Genomic DNA, 6981 nt, shown 5'->3' with positions numbered 1-6981 from the left:
TTGAATTAAACTCAAAACTCAACACTCTCCTCGCCGAAGGGTTTGAGTATCATCCTCACATAGTCGTCATGGATAAGTAAGATCGTGTTGGGCGAGTTTGAATCCCTAAATATATAGTTGATGTTCCTTAGAGTATTTGTCATCCTCAAATAGTTAGAGTTAATGTCATCCTTAGTTAATGCATGTCTTTGTATGCCCGCAAAAGTCCACATAATAAACTTTAGACTTTTCAAAACATCAAAAAATCATTGCTCTCTCTCGTCATAAAAAGAAAGAAAGAAAAAAAAATGCTCACTTCTATAATATATTTGAGCCATAAACATGACCTTCCTCTACTTATAAAATTATCATATTGTTCATAATTTATCAACATTTTGTCATAAATTATATCAGGTCATAATCTAAAATTTTAAGAATTAAATTACTAAAATATTATTATATAATAATAATTATTTAAAATCTAAAATCATGATTCAAGTGAAAATTTAATAATTTCTGATTAATATTTATTAGTTTTAAATTTTGAGCCACTCAATTTATTTTGTTATTATTTTCTTAAGTCTATAAATCTCCTTCAAAATCCTTTTAATCCAAGGGACGATTAAAACTAAGACAGGGCCACGGCCATAAAACGCGGTCCCCCATATTCATAATGCGGCACTACGAGAAGATGAGAAAGGCACTCGAGAGAGAAGAGAAGAGAGATGAGTACAAATCTAACATGATAAAAGTAATTTGTTCTTTTGGTATTTTATCAATTCGTCCTTAAGTTAATACGAATAAGATAAATAATAGATAATTATTAGCTATTAATGTAATGATTAAAATATGAAAAAAAGCTAAGATATAACATAGCGAATTTCTATCCCAAAATTTAATCTGATAACATCTTATGTTTTAATCATAGGATCGTCCTGAGAAGATGAGATGAGTACAAATCTAACATAGATAGAGAAAGGGAAAGGGAAGAGTGAAGAGCCATCATCCCCTTTTTGGCTCAATCCCAGCATATATTGATCAACTTTTTGTCATAAATTATATCGGGTCATAATAAAATTTTAACAATTAAATTCCTAAAATATTATTAAATAATAATATTTATTTAAAAATCTAAAATCAAGATTCATGAAAAAAATTGGAAATTTAATAATTTCTGATTAATATTTATTAGTTTTAAATTTTGAGCCACTCAATTTTTCTTGTTATTATGTTCTTATTCTCCTACCACTACAAGGAAATGCTATAATAGCGACCGATTTAGCGACCGAAATTATTTCGGTCGTTAATATAACGACCGTAATAAAGTCGGTCCCAAATTTAGGGACCGAATATAATTCGGTCGTTAATTTAGCGACCGAAATAATTTCGGTCGTTAAATTAGCAACGAAACGACAAACTAAATTTGAAACGTAAAATTAGCGACCGATTTAGCGATTGCTTTAATTTTTCGGTCTCAACTAGTGAGTCTTGTAGTTACGTAGCGTTTAGGGGTAAATTATTGCCACCGAAATTAAAACTTCGATAGGTAATTAGCGACCGCTATTTAGAATCGGTAGCTAATTAGCGACCGAAATTTAATTTCAGTCGCAAATTAGCTACCAATTCTAAATAGCGGTCGCTAATGTCTAAAGCTTTCACCCCTTCTTTCACGAATGAATTTCAATTGTTTCGTTAAATTAGGAGATCGAAATTAATTGCTGTAGCTAATTTACAAATAGCGGTATTCAAATGCGTTGAATAATTAGCTATCATTATATTTATCATTTAAAGTTTAACTTAATTTGTTATTTAATAACATTATTTATGGCTAATTGGTTAATAAATTGTATACATTGAAATTAAATTTAATATCGATCTCTAATTTAACGATGCAAATAAATTATTTTACTTGTTAAATTATTAAGTGATTTCCGCTAATAATGTTATTCGTAAAATAAATTAATCAATAAATTTTGTAATTTAAGTGTAGATATAACTTTAATTTTGTGCATTTTTAACTACTAAACTTTAAATTTGGTCACAAAATTAGAGACGGAATAAAATAGGCGGTCGCTAAATAACGACTGAATAAATTATTTGGTCGCTATTATCTCCCAAAAAACCCGTTCACAAGCCCTAAATCCTGAACTCCTCTTCCCATCCCGTCTCCGCGTGATCCCCTTCTCCCGTCTCCGCCCGATTCCTTCTGTCGTTCTCTCACACGTGATCACTCTCTAGCCGGCGATCTCCTCCGACTTAGCTTTTCTCCGGCGCGGGTAAACATCTATTCCTTCACTCCTCCTCGGTGTCGCCTCCTCACCGTAAACGCCGCCCGACCTTTCCTTGGTCGGCCTGAGCTTGGCCGGCCTGAGCTCGGCATTTTCTTGGTCAGCCTGAACTCGGCCTTTTCTTGGCCGCCCTTTCCTTGGCCGGCGTGAACTCAGTCAGCCTAAGCTCGACCTTTTCTTGATATCGCCTTTCTGCTCATATTATTTTCCTGATACTGTAAAAACTAGACATCGCAAGTGCCCTCGGAATTCTTATGATTCTCAACCAATAGACTCAGAGATACTATTTATTTTCAAATTTCATGGTAAGATAATGAGTGCATCTGGTAGTAGATGGTTAAATCCAAATGAGTATCATGCAGCAAGAACATACATATTTCTGAACTGTGACGAGGTCAAACCCTACTTAAAGTGAGTTAACTTTTAATTTAGATGCATTTATCCTTCTATGTAATATTTGTTATACCATATGCAATTTATAACTATATTCTTTAATAGATTGTACGAACAACAACTGCAACTGGAAAATTCATCAATAAGTGCAAGTGAGGTAGAGAAGAAGATAGAGATGGAATTTGCACTTTGGTTTGAAATCTATGTAAGTTAAAGAATAATTTTTTTTCATAGTATGTATGTTATAATCAATTTATATCATAACTATTTTTTTAGGTAAAGGATTGTAGAATTTCAAATGTGCAAGATGAAAGGATAAAGAATATTGCATTAGGACATCTTCATAATATAAGAGTCTTTTCTGGGTACTATGTGAATGGCTTTAAATTTCACGTGGCACAACATGATTCACATACAATGACCTCTAATTCAGGTGTTTGTGTTAAAGGATCATCCACCAATACTGGTACTGAATTTGATTACTATGACATACTTGAAGAAATCATTGAGGTCGAATATCCTGCTTTACCCATAAAAAAGTGTGTGTTATTTAAATGTTCATGGTATGATCCAACTCCAAGAACAGGTACTAGAATACATGCAAATTACAATTTAGTTGAGGTGAATGCAAACAAAAGATTCAATAAATTTGAACATTTCATTTTCGCGGTGCAAGCTGGCCAAGTTTTCTATCTTAAATATCCGACGAAGCGAAGGAGATCTAGTGAATGGTTATCAGTTTGTCGAATCAAGCCTCGCTCGAATATAGAAATGCCGGACTCCATCACAACCCAAAACCATGATGCATTTCAGAATGAGGAAGTGGAGATACATTCAGTTGATTCAGAGATTCAATCTACTTCACAATTACTTATAGATGTAAATGTCACTTACGAGGACATAGATGATGGAGAGATGTCGAGTAGTGAGGGTCTAATAGAATCTAGCGAGGAAGAAATAGAAACGGTTAATGTTATTGATTGTAATGATGATTATATATTAGGCTTGAAAACTGTTATTGTTTTGGATATGATTGCTTTCTACATGTTCGATTGTTATGTGTTTTAATATTATTTTGCATATATAATCATGTCTAGTGCACCAGTATGTGGTCAGATTGTATTAACCATTGTTGGGGGTTGGTATGTATTTATGTTATTAGTATTTTAAATTCAACCTTTCTTTATATTGAATCATGATTTATTTTATTATACAGTTTTATTCCCAATGGTCATAGTGTGGCTGTATACATTTCGAAAAAAAATTAAGGAACGACAATGCGCCTCTGGTGTCACTTGGAGGCATGTAGATCAAGAAATGAAAGACTTTTATTATAATGAATTTCTGGTAAGTAATATTTTCTATATTGGACACTGAATAATATTCCTTGATACTAATTATTTTTGTATTGTTGTAGAAAAAATATACCTGTGACACAGAACATGAGGTGGAATTCAAAGCAACATGGAATAATTACTGCCAGAAGTTGTACAAGGATTTAATGTACAAGTGGAGAAGAAATGCAACAAAAACCATCGTATATACCAGAGGATATTTGGGTTGCATGGCAAAAAATTTGGACTGCAGAAAATTGGCAGCGAAAGTCAGCGACTGCGCAAAGCAATAGAAAAGCTAAGGTCGGTGGCACGAGTACGGGATCTTCAAAGCACACGGCTGGATCACGATCTATGGTTGAGCATGCCATTGAATTGGTATGTTTACAATAACCTTTAGAACTAATTAGTGAAAGTAATTGTATTTTAATCTTTTAAATATTTTATTCGTGCAGGAAAAGACATTACAAAAATCTGGTACTTGTTGGGATTTATTTCGTAAAACGTAACCCACCAGAAAAAGGATGGCACATTTGTGGATTCGATCAAAAGCCATTGATGTAAGCATATAATCTTGTTTACCACCCAATTTTTAAAAGGATTATCTTTGTTAATTGTTTATTAGATATTAATAAATTTTTTGCACAGGACAATATGATCGATCGTGTTGCACAGGCATCTCAGCCTGTTGTAGAGGGAGGGGCGTACCAATTTTATCAGATGAAGCTATAAATGATATTTATTATGAAGTTGTTGGCGGAAGTAAAAAGAACGCCCTCTACGGCCTTGGTTCTCAAGCACGAGTTGCATATGATCGTGAGATGGCTCCTAGGCCCAGGGGTCCCAGTTCTTCATCCACTGATATTCAAGGCTTACGTCAAGAAAATCAAGATTTGAGGGATCGGGTCACAACAGTAGAGACGTCAATAGATGATCGGGTCAAGTCTGCAGTAGAGCAGTCTGAGAGATTGATGAATGATCGATTCAAGGCGGCAGTAGAGCAATCTGAGCGATTAATGGATGATAGGGTTAAGGTAGTCATTGAGTGACAAGTGCGAGAATTCTTTGATCGCTATTCAGTAATGAGTCCTTCTGCTTTTCCAACACCGCATCGTTTTGATTCACAAGAAACTCAAGACCCATATCATCCTGATAAATAGAAATTATGAGGTGTGTTGGGCCTGATCTAGTAAGGATCGTAGCACTAGTATTTTTTTAACATGTTATTTACCTTGATTTCAATATAAAAGTTAATTTGTGATTTTTTGTAGATTTACCATCACTCCAACAGCAAAATGAGACGCAAAGCGACGTATTGTCCATCTGAACTTCTCTGTCCTCTTCACTACCGGTAAGCTTCTATTTAAATTTTAGATCTCGTTATTAAAAAAATTCTTAAAGAGTTTTAGATTTAGAGTTAACTTGACTCGTATCAAGTGCATATATATTGCAAGTAAGAGTTAAGCTCTATATATATGCAACATGTATTCCATGATCCATATTTTTGTTAAACATCTCTTTCTATTTTTGTTTTAATTAATAATATATTATATTTTATTTGATGCAGGATTGGATAAAAAAGGTTGTTATTTTATTTTTGAGCACGTTGACATGTTTATCATCAATGTCTGGATATCGTCTACTTTATTGCTTTTGTTTTGTATCAACTGGATTTGGTTTGTATTAACTGGATTTGATTTGCATGTATATGTAATTGGATTTGGTTTGTATTAACTGGATTTTATTTGGTTGACACTTTATGGTTTGACATTTCTATTGTGTGTATATATTTGTATATAATATTGGTTGATGTTAAAGTTTATGATAATGTTTGTGTTGTCATGGTTGATTGTGAAGTTGGATGTGTTTGTATCGTGTATGATATTGGTTGTATTGTTTGTGTAGTATTTTGTTGTAAATATGATACAAAGAATAAAATAAGAGATGTTGTTTTTTTCCAGGATTAGCGACCGAAATATAAATTCAGTCGCTAATTACAATCGGTAAAGGAAATTTGAACCGACTGATAGTTAAATCTCGGCCACTAAATAACGACCGAAATATAAATATCGGTCGCTATTTATCGTTATTTAACGATCGGTATTTATATTTCAGTCGTTATTTAACGACCGATATTTAAATATTGGTCGTTAAATAACGATCAAAATATAAATATCGGTCGTTATAGTCCTGTTAGGGGAAAAAATTCCGTTGCTTATTTTACGACTGGATTTATATTTTCGGTCGCTAAAATTAGCGACTGATTAAATTCCGGTAGCTAAATTAACTACCGAATGAATAATTCAGTCGCTAAAACACCCTGCGACGGAAAAAATAACGAATTGTGTTTTCCATTGTTGATCGGTCGTTAAATAATATTAGTGACGCTTTAGCGACCGAATATTAGGTCGCTAAAGTTGATTGTTTTTGTTTTTGTGGTGTTCACTGTGAAAACAAAAATAGAAGAGATGAGAGAGAAGATAGGAGAGAGAATAGATGGGAGGCATAGAAAGGGAAGAGCGAAGAGGGAGAAGTTTTTTTTATTTTTAATTGATTAAAGAAATTATTTAATCTCAAAAATTAAATTTTCTTAAAGAGGATTTGTAAGGATGAAATAGTTTTAGTTGTTTGTAATTATGCTAAATTTCATTATTCCCCTAAAGTTTCAAAATTAAATTATCTAATTTTCATCTAAAATTATAGGCTAATAAGAATTGATTTGAATCACTTTTTTATCATAATAGAGTTAAGAAAATTTTAATCTTCAGAAGGTAATTCAGAAAACAACTCCATGTTCAGAGGATTTATTAACATAGAAGGTTATAATTAGTATAACTTTCACAGTTGCATACGAACAGAAGATTTAGATAACACTCGCTAATTTAACATTGTTTGTACTGACTTATAGGAAGAGACACGATGATAAAAACATGTTTTCAAAAGACTGATGACTTTACATAAGTTCATGACAAAATAATTACTCTTGA

This window comes from Zingiber officinale, chromosome 8B (genome assembly GCF_018446385.1).
Source record: "Zingiber officinale cultivar Zhangliang chromosome 8B, Zo_v1.1, whole genome shotgun sequence".
NCBI classification, from domain to species: Eukaryota; Viridiplantae; Streptophyta; class Magnoliopsida; order Zingiberales; family Zingiberaceae; genus Zingiber; species Zingiber officinale.
The sequence above is the reverse complement of the archived record's forward strand: the minus strand, read 5'-3'. Positions refer to the sequence as shown.